General features: G+C 39.3%; 1 non-coding gene across 1 annotated transcript; it reads left to right on the top strand.

The window, feature by feature from the left end:
• Nucleotides 1–12,007: 12,007 nt before the first annotated feature.
• Nucleotides 12,008–12,115, top strand: LOC112793478 (small nucleolar RNA R71). Its single transcript, XR_003198166.1, has one exon. It is a non-coding gene; the product is annotated as a small nucleolar RNA R71 (small nucleolar RNA).
• The last annotated feature ends 5,139 nt before the right edge of the window (nt 12,116–17,254 follow it).

The raw sequence follows: 17,254 nt of genomic DNA, 5'->3' as shown, positions 1-17,254 counted from the left end.
ATATACACCTCTTCAAGATCCCATCATCACACTTTTTGAACAAGTATGGCTCATCCCAGATATAGTATTTGGCATCTTTGATGAGCTTTCTCTTCATATGTTTGTTGATGTTGGTTGGTAGTTCCCCAATGGCCTTGAAATTGGCTATATCAGCAAATCAAAGGGTCTCTTGTATCATCATCAATTACTCATCCGGGAAGCTTTCATTCACTGCAAGATGGTGTGCTCCTTCTTCCTCTTGTAGGATCCTTGAGAGGTGGTCAGCAACTTTGTTCTCTGCTCTACTTTTATCCTTAATTTTGATGTTAAACTCTTGGAGTAGCAGGATCCATCTTATTAGCCTTGGCTTGGATTCTTGTTTTGTAAGCAAGTATCTGAGTGCTGCATGAACAGTAAATATAATTACTTTAGAACCAATGAGATATGATCTAAATTTATCAAAAGTAAAGACAATGGCAAGTAATTCCTTCTCTGTAGTGGTGTAGTTCCTTTAATTTTATTAAGTACCTTGCTGGCATAATAAATGACATGCACCAACTTATCCTTCATCTATCCTAAAATAGCACCCACAACAAAATCTGATGCATCACACATTAACTCAAAGGGTAGATCCCAACATGGTTGTGCTATAATAGGTGCAGAGGAAAGTTTGTTCTTAAGCTCCTCAAAGGCTAACATGCATTCATTATCAAAAACAAAAGGCACATTAGGGACAAGTAGGTTGCTCAATGGCTTGGCAACCTTGGAGAAGTCTCTAATAAACCTCCTATAAAAACCAGCGTGTCCCAAAAAGCTTCTGATTACTTTGACATTGCAAGGTGGAGGTAACTTTTCAATCACCTCTACCTTTGCCCTGTCTACTTCTATGCCTTCTTTGAGATTTTATGACCAAGAACCACTCCTTTTGTAACCATGAAATGGAATTTTTTCCAGTTTAAAACAAGGTTGGTCTCTTGGCATCTCTTTAGCACCAGGGCTAAGTGATGCAAGCAATCAGAATATGTGTTACCAAATATAGAGAAGTCATCCATAAATATCTTGATGAACCTCTCTATTATATCCGAAAATTTGGAGAGCATGCACTTTGGAATGTTGCAAGTGCATTGCACAGTCCAAAGGGCATCCTCCGATAAGCAAAAACACCATATGGACAAGTAAATGAAGTTTTCTCCTAGTCTTTGGTCCACAACTATTTGGTTGTAACCCGAATAACCGTCAAGGAAGCAGTAGTATTCATGTCCAGCCAGCCTCTTGAGCATTTGGTCCATGAATGGTAGAGGGAAGTGGTCCTTCCAGGTGGCTTCATTGAGCTTCCTGTAGTCGATGAACATGCGCCAACCGATCACTGTTCTTGTTAGTATCAGCTCATTATTCTCATTTGGTACAACAGTGCTTCCTCCTTTCTTTGGAACTACTTGTACCGGGCTCATCCAAGGGATGTCTGAGATGGGGTAGATCACCCCAGCCTGCTACAACTTCAACACTTCCTTCCGGACTACCTTATTCATGGTTGGATTCAATCTTCTTTGTTGTTGTCTTAAGGGCTTAGCATCCTCCTCAAGTAGAATCTGTGCATACACTGATGAGCGGATAATTTATACGCTTTTTGGCATTGTTTGTAGGTAGTTTTTAGTAGGATGGCTATTTTAGGGGTGAAAGAGGCAAAATTCAGATTCAGACTTTCTAGATTTGGTATTTTTTTGTGATTTCAGATATATTTTGATGACATCCTGAGGGACCTGTGCAAAATTGGAAGACTGATAATTAGGTGCCATGGACAGAGTTATATCCTGACTCGAATGATTTTAGGAGCTGAAACAATGCGTGGCTCTATAATCGGTTGGAAATAGAAATCAGGGTTTCAGATGTCATATCAGTCATAGTTAAGTTCGAGTTGCAATGCATATTTTTCATTGGAGTCAAGACGGTGTTATTCATGCTGCATTCTGAGTAAACGCAGAACGTCACAACCAGAGTTAAACACCAAAAATAGTTACAACATGGCGTTTTAACCCAAGAGAACCTCTACACGTGTAAAGCTCAAGCTCAGCCAAGCACACACCAAAGTGGGCCCGAAAGTGGATTTCTGCATTTAAATTATTTCTGTAACCCGGGTAACTAGTCTAGTATAAATAGAAACTTTTACTATTGTATTATATCATCTTTAGCTTTCCTTAGATAATTTTTGGGAGACTATTGATCACATTTGGGGGTTGACTTATTTGGGCCATGCTGAACATTATCATTATGTATTTTCAACGGTTGGAGTTTCTACACACCATAGATTAAGGTGTGGAGCTTGCTATTCTCGAGTATTAATGCATTACTATTATTCTTCTATTTCAATTCAAGCTTATTCTTTCATAAGATATTCGTTGCACTTCAAAATGATGAATGTGATGATCCGTGACACCATCATCATTCTCACTTTGAACGCATGCTCACAATACTCCGTTCGACTTAATCGAGCGCGTGTCTCTAAGCTCTATTCCGAAGAGTAGAGTCTTCGTGGTATAAGCTAGAATTATTGGCGGGCCATTCCTAAGTTCGGAAAAGTCTAAACCATGTCTGTGGTATTCGAGTAGGATTGAGATGGATGATATGACAGCCAAACAAAGTGTTGGGCGTATGACAGACACAAAAGAATGCGGATTTATTTCAACATGATCGAGAACCAACAATGATTAGCGTGCTGGAAGAGCATTTGGACCATTTCACTGAGAGAGGGAAGTAAATGAAAGGTGACGCCCTACATACAGTTGCATAGAAGGAGTAACAATGATTGGATGAAAGCAGTAGGAAAGCAGAGATTTAGAAGGAACAACAGTATCTTCATGCACTTATCTGAATTCCCACTAATGAATTACATAAGTAATCTCTATCTTATTTTATGCTTTATTTATCTTATATCAAAAACCATTATAACCATTTAATCGGCCTAACTAAGATTTACAAGATGACATAGCTTGCTTCATACAACAATCTCCGTGGGATCGACCCTTACTCACGTAAGGTTTATTACTTGGACGACCCAGTGCATTGCTGGTAGTTTGCGAAGTTGTGACAAGTGTGATTCACATTTGAGAGTTCCAAGTCTTTGGCGCATTGTTGATGATCACAATTTTGTGCAGCAATTTTTGGCGCCGGTTGCCGGGGATTGTTTGAGTTTGGACAATTGACGGTTCATCTTGTTGCTCAGATTAGGTAATTTTCCTTATTTTATTTCCAAAAGTTTTCAAAAATCTTTCAAAAATTTTCTCCTTTTTCGTTTTCCCCAAAATATTTTCGAAAAATCCAAAAAAAAATAAAATATAAAAACTAAAAATATTTTTGTGTTTCTTGTTTGAGTTTAGTGTCAATTTTTAAGTTTGGTGTCAATTGATGTTTTTAAAAAATTTGTGCATTTTCGAAAACTCATGCATGTGTTCTTCATGATCTCAAGTTGTTCTTGGTAAGTCTTCTTCTTTGATCTTCAATATTTTTGTTTTGTATTTTGTTGTTTTTCATATGATTTTTGCATTCATAGTGTCTAAACATGAAAAATTTCTATGTTGGTGTCTTGCATGTTCTTTCTTGAAATTTTTCAAAAATAAATCTTGATGTCATCATGATCTTCAAGTGTTCTGTGTTCATCTTGAATTCATAGTGTTCTTGCATGTTTTTTTGTTTTGATCTTAATTTTCATGTTGTGAGTCATATTTGTGTTTTCTCTCTATCATTAAAAATTTAAAAAATAAAAAAAATATCTTTCCTTATTTTACTCATAAAAATTCGAATCTTTGGGTTGACTTAGTCAAAAATTTAAAATAGTTGTTTCTTGTTAGTCAAGTCAAGATTTCATTTTAAAAATCTTATTTTTCAAAATCTTTTTCAAAATCAAATCCTTTCATTTTTCTTATATTTTCGAAATTTAAAAAAGTGATTTCAAAATCTTTTTCTTAATTCATTTCAAAATTTCGAAAACTTTACTAACAATTAATGTGATTGATTCAAAAATTTGAAGTTTGTTGCTTTCTTGTTAAGAAAGGTTAATCTTTAAATTCTAGAATATATTTTTAGTTTTTGTTAGTCAAGTAATCAATTTTAATTTTAAAAATCAAATCTTTTTAATTTTCTTTTCCAAATCTTTTCAACATATCTTTCAATCATATCTTTTTCAAATCAATTCAAAAATCTTTTCTAACATTTATCTTTCCAAAATTGATTTTCAAATCTTTTCAACTAACTATTGACTTTTTGGTTTCTTTCTTATCTTTTTCAAAACCACCTAACTACTTTTCTCTTTCTAATTTTCGAAATTCCCTCTCTTTTTAAAATTCTTTCAATTAATAATGGTTCAAATTTTATTTTAATTGTATTCTTATCTCAATTTCGAAAATCACTAACTATTTTTCAAAAAACAATTTTCGAAATTCTCTCCTCTCATCTCTTTCTATTTATTTAGTTAATTACTAACCTTCTCTTCATCTAAAAATTGAACTCTCTCTTCTCCTCTATGTTCAAATTTTTTATCCTTCTTCTATTCTTTCTTCTTCTACTCACACAAAGAATCTCTATATTTTGACATAGAGGATTCCTCTCCCTTTTCTTTCCTTCTTTTTCATTAGCATGAGCAAGGACAAGGAATTCTTGTTGAAGCAGATCTGAACCTGAAAGGACTCTGAGAAGGAAGCTAAGAGAAGCTAAGCACAACAATCCAGAGAAACCTACAGAGAATCTCGAAAAAGAAAGAGACATGGCGAACCCATAACATGGTGGAGGCGGAAGGAGGATGCTTGGTGATTATACTACACCTACATCCAATTTTTATGGAAGAAGCATCTCAATCCTACCATTGGAGCAAACAATTTTGAGATGAAGCCTAACAAGTTGCTCTAATGCAATAGAACTGCAAGTTTTATGGACTTCCATCAGAAGATCCTATCAGTTTACTGAGTTCTTATAGATCTGTGATACTGTTAAGACTAATGTAGTAGATCCTGAAGTCTACAGCTCATGTTTTCCCTTTTGCTGTAAGAGACAGAGCTAGAACATGGTTGGACTCACAACCTAAAGATAGCTTGGACTCTTGGGATAAGCTGGTCACGGCCTTCTTGGCCAAGTTCTTTTCTCCTCAAAAGCTATACAAGCTTAGAGTGGATGTCAGACCTTCAGGTAAAAGATGGTGAATCCTCTATGAAGCTTGGGAAAGATACAAGTAGTTGACCAAAAAGTGTTTTCTGACATGCTTTCAGAGTGGACATTTGGATATGCTCTATGATGGTCTATCTGAGTTCTGCTAAGATGTCACTGGGACCATTCTGCAGGTGGATCCATTCACTAAATAAAATGCCTGCAAAGCTCAAGAACTCATTGACATGGTTACAAATAACCAATTCATGTACACCTCTGAGAGGAATCCTGTGAGTAATGGGACGCCTCAGAAGAGGGAAGTTCTTGAAATTGATGCCTGAGATGCCATATTGGCTCAAAACAAAATGTTGACTCAGCAAGTCAACATGATTTCTCAGAGTCTGAATGGATTGCAAAATGCATCCAACGGTATTAAAGAGGCATCTCTTGAAGAAGAAGCCTATGATCCTGAGAACCCTGCAATAGTAGAGGTGAATTACATGGGTGAACCCTATGGAAACACCTATAATCCTCATGGAGAAATCACCCAATTTCTCATGGAAGGATCACAAAAGCCTCAACAAGGCTTTAATAATGGTGGAAGAAACAGTTTAGCAATAGCAGCCTTTTCCATCATTGGTGGGCGAAATTGTGAACATACTTTTTCACAACTCTCATAATCCCGGTAATGGCCCAAGAACTTGGTGGCTCAATACCATGGCATTACACAACTTCGCACACTAACCAGCAAGTGCACTGGGTCGTCCAAGTAATAAACTTACGCGAGTAAGGGGTCGATCCCACGAGATTGTTAGTATTGAAGCAAGCTATGGTCATCTTGTAAATCTTAGTCAGGCAAATCAAATGTATATTATGAAGAAAATAACATAAAGATAAAGATAGTGATACTTATGTAATTCATTGGTAGGACTTCAGATAAGCGTATGAGATGCTTCCTTCGTCTCTCTGCTCCTACAGTCTTCATCCATTCTTCTTACTCTTTCCATGCAAGCTCGTGTAGGGTCTCACTGTGTCAGCAGCTACTCCCCTCGCAGTGAAAGCTAATGCACACACTCTGTCACAGTGCTGCCAATCACCGGTGTGGTTCCTCCCTACTGGAATAGAATCCAGTGATTCTTTTGCGTCTGTCACTAACGCCCAGTAAGTTACAGGTTTGAAGCACGTCACAGTCATTCAGTCATTGAATCCTACTCAGAATACCACAGACAAGGTTAGACCTTCCGGTTTCTCTTGAATGCCGCCATCAGTTCTTGCCTATACCACGAAGACTCTGATCTCACGGAATGGTTGGCTCGTTTGTCAGGCGAGCACTCGTTGTCAGGCGATCAACCATGCATCGTGCAATCAGGAATCCAAGAGATATTCACTAGAGCTCGAATGCTAGTAGAACAAGAGTGGTTGTCAGTCACTTTGTTCATGAGTGAGAATGGTGATGGGCGTCAATCATCACCTTCATCAAGTTGAAGAACAAGTGATATCTTGGATAAAGAACAAGCGGAATTGAATGGAAGAACAATAGTAATTGCATTAATACTCGAGGTACAGCAGAGCTCCACACCTTAATCTATGGTGTGTAGAAGCTCCACCGTTGAAATACATAAGCATAAGGTCTAGGCATGGCGAATGGCCAGCCTCCCAATGATCTAAGATCTAAAGTGATCAAAGATATAAAGATCCAAAGACTTCTAATACAATAGTCAAAGGTCCTACTTATAGAAAACTAGTAACCTAAGGTGTACAGAAATGAGTAAATGACATAAAATCCACTTCCGGGCCCACTTGGTGTGTGCTTGGGCTGAGCAATGAAGCATTTTTCGTGCAAGACTCTTCTTGGAGTTAAACGCAGCTTTAGTGCCAGTTTGGGCGTTTAACTCCCATTTGGGTGCCAGTTCCAGCGTTTAACGCTGGAATTTCCTGAGGTGACTTTGAACGCCGGTTTGGGCCATCAAATCTTGGGCAAAGTATGGACTATCATATATTGCTGGAAAGCCCAGGATGTCTACTTTCCAAAGCCGTTGAGAGCGCGCCAATTGGGCTTCTGTAGCTCCAGAAAATCCACTTCGAGTGCAGGGAGGTCAGAATCCAACAGCATCTGCAGTCCTTTTTGGTCTCAGAATCAGATTTTTGCTCAGGTCCCTCAATTTCAGCCAGAAAATACCTGAAATCACAGAAAAACACACAAACTCATAGTAAAGTCCAGAAAAGTGAATTTTAACTAAAACTAATAAAAATATACCAAAACTAACTATATCATATCAAAAACATACTAAAACAATGCCAAAAAGTATACAAATTATCCGCTCATCACAACACCAAACTTAAATTGTTGCTTGTCCCCAAGCAACTGAAAATCAAATAAGATAAAAGAAGAGAATATGCAATGAATTCCAAAAACATCTTTGAAGATCAGTATTAATTAGATGAGCGGGGCTTTTAACTTTTTGCCTCTGAACAGTTTGGCATCTCACTCTCTCCTTTGAAATTCAGAATGATTGGCTTCTTTAGGAACTCAGAATCCAGATAGTGTTAATGATTCTCCTAGTAAAGTATGATGATTCTTGAACATATCTACTTATTGAGTCTTGGCTGTGGCCCAAAGCACTCTGTCTTCCAGTATTACCACCGGATACATACATGCACAGACACATAATTGGGTGAACCTTTTCAGATTGTGACTCAGCTTTGCTAAAGTCCCCAATTAGAGGTGTCCAGGGTTCTTAAGCACACTCTTATTTGCCTTGGATCACAACTCTTATTTCTCTATTTCTTTTCGTTTCTTTCTCTTTTTTCTTTTTTTTTTCTCGATTTTTCTCTTTTTTTTTTGAATAGCTTTTTCTTGCTTCAAGAATCATTTTTATGATTTTTCAGATCCTCAGTAACATGTCTCCTTTTTCATCATTCTTTCAAGAGCCAACATTCATGAACCACAAATTCAAGATACACATGTACTGTTTAAGCATACATTCAGAGAACAAAATTATTGCCACCACATCAAAATAATTAAACTGTTATAAAATTCAAAATTCATGCACTTCTTTTTCTTTTTCAATTAAGCACATTTTTATTCAAGAAAGGTGATGGATTCATAGGACATTCATAACTTTAAGGCATAGACACTAAGACACTAATGATCACAAGACACAAACATGGATAAACATAAGCATAAAATTCGAAAAACAGAAAAATAAATAACAAGGAAATCAAGGACGGGTCCACCTTAGTGATGGCGGCTCTTCCTTGCTCTTGAAGATCCTATGGAGTGCTTGAGCTCCTCAATGTCTCTTCCTTGTCTTTGTTGCTCCTCCCTCATGATTCTTTGATCTTCTCTAATCTCATGAAGGATGATGGAGTGTTCTTGATGCTCCACCCTTAGTTGTCCCATGTTGGAACTTAACTCTCCTAGGGAGGTGTTTAGTTGCTCCCAATAGTTTTGTGGAGGAAAATTCATCCCTTGAGGAATCTCAGGATCTCATGATGAGTGGGATCTCTTGTGTACTCCATCCTTTTCTTGGTGATGGGTTGTCCTCATCAATGGGGATGTCTCCCTCTATGTCAACTCCAACTGAATAACAGAGGTGACAAATGAGATGAGGGAAGGCAAACCTTGCCAAGGTGGAGGTCTTGTCGCCACCTTATAGAGTTCTTGGGCTATAACCTCATGAACCTCTATTTCTTCTCCAATCATGATGCTATGGATCATGATAGCCCGGTCTATGGTAACTTCGGACCGGTTGCTAGTGGGGATGATTGAGCGTTGTATGAACTCTAACCATCCTCTAGCCACGGGCTTGAGGTCATGCCTTCTCAATTGGACCGGCTTTCCTCTTGAATCTTGCTTCCATTGTGCGCCCTCTTCACATATGACTGTGAGGACTTGGTCCAACCTTTGATCAAAGTTGACCCTTCTAGTGTAAGGATGTTCATCTCCTTGCATCATAGGCAAGTTGAACGCTACCCTCACACTCTCCGGACTAAAATCCAAGTATTTCCCCGAACCATAGTGAGATAATTCTTTGGATTCGGGTTCACACTTTGGTCATGGTTCTTGGTGATCCATGCATTGGCATAGAACTCTTGAACCATCAAGATTCCGACTTGTTGAATGGGGTTGGTAAGAACTTCCCAACCTCTTCTTCGGATCTCATGTCGGATCTCCGGATATTCACCCTTTTTGAGTGAAAAAGGGACCTCGGGATCACCTTCTTCAAGGCCACAACTTCATAGAAGTGGTCTTGATGCACCCTTGAGAGGAATCTATCCATCTCCCATGACTCGGAGGTAGAAGCCTTTGCCTTCCCTTTCCTCTTTCTAGAGGTTTCTCCGGCTTGGATGCCATAATGGTTATGGAAAAACGAAAAAGCAACGCTTTTACCACACCAAACTTAAAATGTTTGCTCGTCCTCGAGCAAAAGAAGAAGAGAGAGTAGAAGAAGAAGAAAGGAGGAAGAGGGAGATGGTGGTGAATTCGGCAAAGAGGGGAGAAGTGGTGTTTAGGTTGTGTGAAATGAGGGGTTGAAGAAGGTATATATAGGAGAGAGGGGATGAATGGTTCGGCCATTATGGGTGGGTTTGGGAGGGAAAGTGATTTGAATTTGAAGGGTGAGGTTGGTGGGGGTTTATGAAGGATGGATGTGAGTGGTGAAGAGAAAGATGGGATTTGATAGGTGAGGGGTTTTTGGGGAAGAGGTGTTGAGGTGATTGGTGAATGGGGGAAGAAGAGAGAGAGTGATGGTAGGGTCCTGTGGGGTCCACAGATCCTGTAGTGTCAAGGAAAAGGCATCCCTGCACCAAATGGCATCAAAATCCACGTTTTGAGCCATTTCTGGCGTTAAACGCCGGCTGGTGCCCATTCCTGGCGTTTAACGCCAGGTTCTTGCCCTTTCCTGGCGTTTAACGCCAGTCTGGTGCCCCTTTCTGGCGTTAAACGCTCAGAATGGTGCCAGACTGGGCGTTAAACGCCCAACTGCTAGGCTTACTGGCGTTTGAACGCCAGCAGCATCTTCCTCCAGGGTGTGCTGTTTTTCTTTCTGTTTTTGCTTTTTCATTATTTTGTGACTTCTTATGATCATCAACCTACAAAAAAGATAAAATAACAAAAGAAAATAATTAATTATAAAACATTGGGTTGCCTCCCAACAAGCGCTTCTTTATTGTCATTAGCTTGACAGAGGACTCTCATGGAGCCTCAGAAATGCTCAGAACCGTGTTGGAACCTCCCAACACCAAACTTAGAGTAAAGAATGTGGGGGTTCAACACCAAACTTAGAGTTTGGTTGTGGCCTCCCAACACCAAACTTAGAGTTTGATTGTGGGGGCTCTGTTTGGCTCTGTTTTGAGAGAAGCCCTTCATGCTTCCTCTCCATGATGACAGAGGTATATCCTTGGGCCTTAAACACCAAGGATTCTTCATTCACTTGAATGATCAACTCTCCTCTATCAACATCAATCACAGCCTTTGCTGTGGCCAGGAAGGGTTTGCCAAGGATGATGGATTCATCCATGCACTTCCCAGTCTCTAGGACTATGAAATCAGTAGGGATGTAATGGTCTTCAACTTTAACAAGAACATCCTCTACAAGTCCATAGGCTTGTTTTCTTGAGTTGTCTGCCATCTCTAGTGAGATTTTTGCAGCTTGCACCTCTAAAATTCCTAACTTCTCCATTTCAGAGAAGGGCATGAGGTTTACACTTGACCCTAAGTCACACAAGGCCTTTTGAAGGTCATGGTGCCTATGGTACAAGGTATAGAAAACTTCCCAGGATCTTGCCTCTTTTGAGGTAGTTTCTGCCTAGACAAGTCATTCAGTTCTTTGGTGAGCAAAGGGGATTCATCCTCCCAAGTCTCATTTCCAAATAACTTGTCATTTAGCTTCATGATTGCTCCAAGGTATTTAGCAACTTGCTCTTCAGTGACATACTCATCCTCTTCAAAGGAAGAATACTCATCAGAGCTCATGAATGGCAGGAGTAAGTCCAATGGAATCTCTATGGTCTCAGTTTGAGCCTCAGATTCCCAAGGTTCCTCATTGGGGAACTCATTGGAGGTCAGTGGACGTCCAGTGAGGTCTTCCTCAGTGGCGTTCACTGCCTCTTCTTCCTCCCAGAATTCGGCCATGTTAATGGCTTTGCACTCTCCTTTTGGATTTTCTTCTGTATTGCTTGGAAGAGTACTTGGAGGGAGTTCAGTAATTTTCTTGCTCAGCTGACCCACTTGTCCTTCCAGATTTCTGATGGAGGTCCTAGTTTCAGTCATGAAACTTTGAGTGGTTTTGATCAGATCAGAGACCATAGTTGCTAAGTCAGAGGTATTCTGCTTAGAACTCTCTGTCTGTTGCTGAGAAGATGATGGAAAAGGCTTGCTATTGCTAAACCTGTTCCTTCCACCATTATTATTGTTGAAACCTTGTTGAGGTCTCTGTTGATCCTTCCATGAAAGATTTGGATGATTCTTCCATGAAGGATTGTAGGTGTTTCCATAGGGTTCTCCCATGTAATTCACCTCTTCTATTGAAGGGTTCTCAGGATTATAAGCTTCTTCCTCAGATGAAGCTTCCTTAGTACTGCTTGGTGCATTTTGCATCCCAGACAGACTTTGAGAAATCATATTGACTTGTTGAGTCAATATTTTATTCTGAGCCAATATGGCATTCAGAGTGTCAATCTCAAGAACTCCTTTCATCTGACTAGTCCCATTGTTCACAGGATTTCTTTCAGAAGTGTACATGAATTGGTTATTTGCAACCATTTCAATCAGTTCTTGAGCTTCAGTAGGCGTCTTCTTCAGATGAAGAGATCCTCCAGAAGAGCTATCCAAGGACATCTTGGACAGTTCAGAGAGACCATCATAGAAAATACCTATGATGCTCCATTCAGAAAGCATATCAGTGGGACACTTTCTGATCAATTGTTTGTATCTTTCCCAAGCTTCATAGAGGGATTCTCCTTCCTTCTGTCTGAAGGTTTGGACTTCCACTCTAAGCTTACTCAATTTTTGAGGTGGAAAGAACTTTGCCAAGAAGGCATTGACTAGCTTTTCCCAAGAGTCCAGGCTTTCTTTAGGTTGAGAGTCCAACCATGTTCTAGCTCTGTCTCTTACAGCAAAAGGGAATAGCATCAGTCTGTAGACCTCAGGGTCAACCCCATTAGTCTTGACTGTGTCACAGATTTGCAAGAACTCAGCTAAAAACTGATGAGGATCTTCCAGTGGAAGTCCATGGAACTTGCAATTCTGTTGCATTAGAGAAACTAATTGAGGCTTAAGCTCAAAGTTGTTTGCTCCAATGGCAGGGATAGAGATGCTTCTCCCATAGAAATCGGGAGTAGGTGCAGTAAAGTCACCAAGCATCTTCCTTGCATTGTTGGCATTGTTGTTGTTTTCGGCTGCCATGAGTTCTTCTTCCTTGAAGAGTTCGTTCAGGTGCTCTAAAGAGAGTTGTGCTTTGGCTTCTCTTAGCTTTCTCTTCAAGGTCCTTTCAGGTTCAGGATCAGCCTCAACAAGAATGCCTTTGTCTTTGCTCCTGCTCATAAGAAAGAGAAGGAAACAAGAAAATGTGGAATCCTCTATGTCACAGTATAGAGATTCCTTGAAGTGTCAGAGGAAAAGAAGAGTAGAAGACAGAAGTGGAAAATTCGAACTTATCAAAGAAGATGGAGTTCGAATTTGCATTAAGGGATAGTGTTAGTCCATAAATAGAAGGATGTGAGAAGGAGGGAAGTAATTTTCGAAAATTAAGTGGAAAATTTAAAAAAATATTTTGAAAAACATTACTTAATTTCGAAAATGAAAAGGGAAAAGAAATCAAATGATTTTTGAAAAAGATTTTGAAATTAGAAATCAGAAACATTTGATTGAAAACTATTTTGAAAAAGATGTGGTTAAGAAGATATGATTGGTTTTAAAAAGATGTGATTGAGAAGATATGATTTGAAAACAATTTTAAAAGATATGATTTGAAAACAATTTGAAAAGATATGATTTTAAAAATTAATGACTTGCCTAACAAGAAAAGATATGAATCAAACATAAAACCTTCCTCAACAGAAAAGGCAAAAAATGTTCAATCAAATCATTAATTGTTAATAAGTATTTTTGAAAAAGGAAAGAAATTGATTTTGAAAAAGATTTGATTGAAAAGATTTGATTTGAAAAAGATTTGATTTTGAAAAACTTTGAAAACTTAAAAAAAAATTGATTTTGAAAACAAAATCTTCCCCCTTGTGCCATCCTGGCGTTAAACGCCCAGAATGGTATCCATTCTGGCGTTTAACGCCCAAAATGCTACCCTTTTGGGCGTTAAACGCCCAACCAGGTACCCTGGCTGGCGTTTAAACGCCAGTCTGTCCTTCTTCACTGGGCGTTTTGAACGCCCAGCTTTTTCTGTGCAATTCCTCTGCTGTATGTTCTGAATCTTCAATTCTCTGTATTATTGACTTGAAAAGACACAAATTAAAAATATTTTTGGATTTTTAATAATAAGGACAAACCAAAATGCAACAAGAATCAAATGACAATGCATGCAAGACACCAAACTTAGCAGTTTGTATACTACCGACACTAACAAAACGAAAATGCATATGAGACACACAAAACACTCAAGTCAATAGAATTCAAAGATCAGAACAAGGAAATCATCAAGAACAACTTGAAGATCAATGAGGACACATGCATGAATGCATTAAGAACAGAAACGTGCAATTGACACTAAACTTAAGATGAGACTCTAGACTCAAAAAAAGAAATATTTTTGGATTTTATGATTTTATAATTTTTTTTTTGGATTTTTCGAAAATTATGTAGAAAAAGAAAATAAAGGTATCAAAATTCTTAATGAGAATTCCAGGAATCATGCAATGTTAGTCTAAAGCTTTAGTCTAAAGAAATTAGACATGGCCGGCCAAGCTTCAGCAGGACATTGCATTCAAGAGCTAAATTGATGAAGATCAATCAGCTTTGGTGATGATAAGAACATCACATTGAAACACTAGAATTCATTCTTAAGAACTCTGAAAAAAATACCTAATCTAAGCAACAAGATGAACTGTCAGTTGTCCAGCCTAAACAATCCCGGGCAATAACACCAAAAACTTGATGTTGTTGCCGGATCTTGGCACTGATGTTACCAAAAGCTTGCTCAAAACTTGAACAATCCCCGGCAACGGCGCCAAAAACTTGGTGGGCGAAATTGTGAACAATACTTTTTCACAACTCTCATAATCCCCGGTAATGGCTCCAAGAACTTGGTGGCTCAATACCATGGCATTACACAACTTCGCACAACTAACCAGCAAGTGCACTGGGTCGTCCAAGTAATAAACCTTACGCGAGTAAGGGTCGATCCCACGGAGATTGTTAGTATTGAAGCAAGCTATGGTCATCTTGTAAATCTTAGTCAGGCAAACTCAAATGTATATGGTGATGAACGAAAATAACATAAAAGATAAAGATAGTGATACTTATGTAATTCATTGGTAGGAACTTCAGATAAGCGTATGAAGATGCCTTCCCTTCCGTCTCTCTGCTTTCCTACAGTCTTCATCCAATTCTTCTTACTCCTTTCCATGGCAAGCTCGTGTAGGGTCTCACTGTTGTCAGCAGCTACCTCCCATCCTCGCAGTGAAAGCTAATGCACACACTCTGTCACAGTGCTGCCAATCACCGGTGTGGTTCCCTCCCCTACTGGAATAGAATCCAGTGATTCTTTTGCGTCTGTCACTAACGCCCAGTAAGTTACAGGTTTGAAGCACGTCACAGTCATTCAGTCATTGAATCCTACTCAGAATACCACAGACAAGGTTAGACCTTCCGGTTTCTCTTGAATGCCGCCATCAGTTCTTGCCTATACCACGAAGACTCTGATCTCACAGAATGGTTGGCTCGTTTGTCAGGCGAGCACTCGGTTGTCAGGCGATCAACCATGCATCGTGCAATCAGGAATCCAAGAGATATTCACTAGAGCCTCGAATGCTAGTAGAACAAGAGTGGTTGTCAGTCACTTTGTTCATGAGTGAGAATGGTGATGGGCGTCAATCATCACCTTCATCAAGTTGAAGAACAAGTGATATCTTGGATAAAGAACAAGCGGAATTGAATGGAAGAACAATAGTAATTGCATTAATACTCGAGGTACAGCAGAGCTCCACACCTTAATCTATGGTGTGTAGAAGCTTCACCGTTGAAAATACATAAGCATAAGGTCTAGGCATGGCCGAATGGCCAGCCTCCCAATGATCTAAGATCTAAAGTGATCAAAAGATATAAAGATCCAAAGACTTCTAATACAATAGTCAAAGGTCCTACTTATAGAAAACTAGTAACCTAAGGTGTACAGAAATGAGTAAATGACATAAAAATCCACTTCCGGGCCCACTTGGTGTGTGCTTGGGCTGAGCAATGAAGCATTTTTCGTGCAGAGACTCTTCTTGGAGTTAAACGCCAGCTTTAGTGCCAGTTTGGGCGTTTAACTCCCATTTGGGTGCCAGTTCCAGCGTTTAACGCTGGAATTTCCTGAGGTGACTTTGAACGCCGGTTTGGGCCATCAAATCTTGGGCAAAGTATGGACAATTATATATTGCTGGAAAGCCCAGGATGTCTACTTTCCAAAGCCGTTGAGAGCGCGCCAATTGGGCTTCTGTAGCTCCAGAAAATCCACTTCGAGTGCAGGGAGGTCAGAATCCAACAGCATCTGCAGTCCTTTTTGGTCTCAGAATCAGATTTTTGCTCAGGTCCCTCAATTTCAGCCAGAAAATACCTGAAATCACAGAAAAACACACAAACTCATAGTAAAGTCCAGAAAAGTGAATTTTAACTAAAAACTAATAAAAATATACCAAAAACTAACTATATCATATCAAAAACATACTAAAAACAATGCCAAAAAGTATACAAATTATCCGCTCATCAATCATCTTCTCAGTAACAGACAGAGAATTCTGAGCAGAGCCCCTCTAACTTAGCAAACATAGTCTCTGATCTATCTAAGGCTATTTTAAGTTTCATGAATGAAACAAGGTCCTCCATTAGAAACTTGGAGGCATAAGTGGGTCAGTTGAGTAAGAAAATCACTGAAACTCTTCCTAGTACTCTCCCAAGCAATACAGAAAAGAATCCAAAAAGAGAGTGTAAGGCCATTGATATAATCAAAACGGCCGAATCCAAAGAGGAAGGGGAGGACGTGAATCCCAATGAGGAAGACCTCATGGGACGTCCTCCAGACAGAAAGGAGTTCCCTATTGAGGACCTAAAGGAATCTGAGGCTCATGTAGAGACTATATAGATTACATTAAACTTCCTTCTACCATTCATGAGCTCTGAAAACTATTCTTCCTCTGAAGAGGATGAAGATGTAATTGAGGAGCAAGTTGCTCAATATCTAGGAGCCATCATGAAGCTGAATGCCATGTTGTTTGGTAATGAGACTTGGGAAGATGAACCTCCCTTGCTCATTAGTGAACTAAATACATGGGTTCAGCAAACTTTACCTCAAAAGAAAAAAGATCCTGGTAAATTATTAATATCCTGTACCATAGGCACCATGACCTTTGAGAAGGCTCTGTGTGACCTGGGGTCAAGTATAAATCTTATGCCACTCTCTATAATGGAGAAACTGGGGATCTTTGAGGTACAAGCTGCAAGAATCTCATTAGAGATGGCAGACAAGTCAATAAAACAAGCTTATGGATTGGTAGAGGACGTGTTAGTAAAGGTTAAAGACGTTTACATCCCTGCTGATTTCATAATTTTAGACACTGAGAAGGATGAGGATGAATGCATCATCCTTGGAAGACCCTTCCTAGCCACAGCAGGAGCTGTGATTGATGTTGATAGAGGAGAGCTAGTCCTTCAATTGAATGGGGACCACCTTGTGTTTAAAGCTCAAGAATCTTCCTCTGCAGCCATGGAGAGGAAGCATGAAAAGCTTCTCTCAATACAGAGTCAAACAAAGCCCCCACAATCAAACTCTAAGTTTGGTGTTGGGAGGCCACAACCAAACTCTAAGTTTGGTGTTGAACCCCCACATTCAAACTCTAAATTTGGTGTTGGGAGGTCCCAACAATGCTCTAAACATATGTGAAGCTCCATGAGAGCTCACTGTCAAGCTATTGACATTAAGGAAGCGCTTAT

This window comes from Arachis hypogaea, chromosome 3, assembly GCF_003086295.3.
Source record: "Arachis hypogaea cultivar Tifrunner chromosome 3, arahy.Tifrunner.gnm2.J5K5, whole genome shotgun sequence".
NCBI lineage: Eukaryota > Viridiplantae > Streptophyta > Magnoliopsida > Fabales > Fabaceae > Arachis > Arachis hypogaea.
The sequence above is the reverse complement of the archived record's forward strand: the minus strand, read 5'-3'. Positions and strand labels throughout refer to the sequence as shown.